Source organism: Neomonachus schauinslandi, chromosome 10 (assembly GCF_002201575.2).
Source record: "Neomonachus schauinslandi chromosome 10, ASM220157v2, whole genome shotgun sequence".
In the NCBI taxonomy this organism is placed as follows: Eukaryota; Metazoa; Chordata; class Mammalia; order Carnivora; family Phocidae; genus Neomonachus; species Neomonachus schauinslandi.
Window position 1 is genome coordinate 2,031,567 of NC_058412.1, and position 1,090 is coordinate 2,032,656.

The 1,090-nt window shown below is 58.4% G+C and overlaps 1 protein-coding gene across 1 annotated transcript in view; it reads right to left on the reverse strand.

Moving 5' to 3' along the window:
- Positions 1–1,090, reverse strand: part of EIPR1 (EARP complex and GARP complex interacting protein 1) — a 141,519-nt gene that overhangs the window by 109,256 nt on the left and 31,173 nt on the right. The window lies entirely within an intron of this gene.

Consider the following 1,090-nt stretch of genomic DNA (forward strand, 5'->3'; position numbering starts at 1 on the left):
TGTGTGTGTGTGTGTGTGTGTGTGTGTGTGTGTGTGTGTGTGTGTGTAGGCACAAGAGTTCTACCACAGTGCAGACTTCCACCAAGCTCTAGAGATTCTTTTGCATGCTGCAATATACGGATATAATTTAGACACAGTTGTTCACACCAAACACGAATTCCAAGATTTCTCAAGAAGAGGGCACCACTCAAAGTGGATTCCACGTCTCGGCTTGGCGCAGAAGCCCACTTCTCCATGGTTCCCTCCTCCTGTCCCCCAATAAGATCCACAGAGCAGAGTGTCAGGACACATGTGAAGGCGGACACGGAGAACAGCCTTAAGCGAAGACAATTCCCTGCGAGACGCATGCCCCTCCTAGAGGTTCCGGGAGGTCGGCGTTGGGACCTGCTCCACCTCTACCCACCGGCCCTCCTTCCCACCCGCTGCCCCTGGCAGACCCCTCCACTGGGGGCACGACTCGGGGTGTGAGACACACGGCTCTCGACTGCAGGAGGCTACCACTGTCCAAACCATCACGCCCATCAACGGAAACGGAAGTGCAGACCGCAGCAGAGCGGGGACACGCGCGTGAGGTGCAGCACGGCGGCAGAGCGCAGGTATGTCCGCGCGGCGCTCACAAGCACGAGCCGGACGAACGCAACGGGGAGTACGCGCCAACAGCCCCACGCGGCCCTCAGCCAGCCCAGGCACGAAGAGGTGGAAAACACGATTCGACATGAACACCGCTGGAAGATAAAGGGCAAGGTGCACTTCTGGTCCGGGAAAGACCCGCGGAACGATGGTGATGCCTAAGCCCCACGGTAACGTCTGTGATGCTCTGGGTCTAACCCACATCTAACGTCCTGCAGGGCGGAAGCCTCATGACTGGCGGGGAGCTCAGGGCAAAGCACGGACCCCAAGTGTCCATGAGCAAACATGTGCAGTCGCCCCGCAGCCTTCTGAGTGAAGGAAGTCTGCACGGCGAGCACAAATCCTTACTCCAAGCTCTTCCCGAGGTGTCTGGGCAGGAGCAGTCTGGGCCCTACTCCCAGGAGTGTGATTCGCACAGATGACCTGGTGCGGATCAAATGTGAACCAGGAAGAGCTCCGG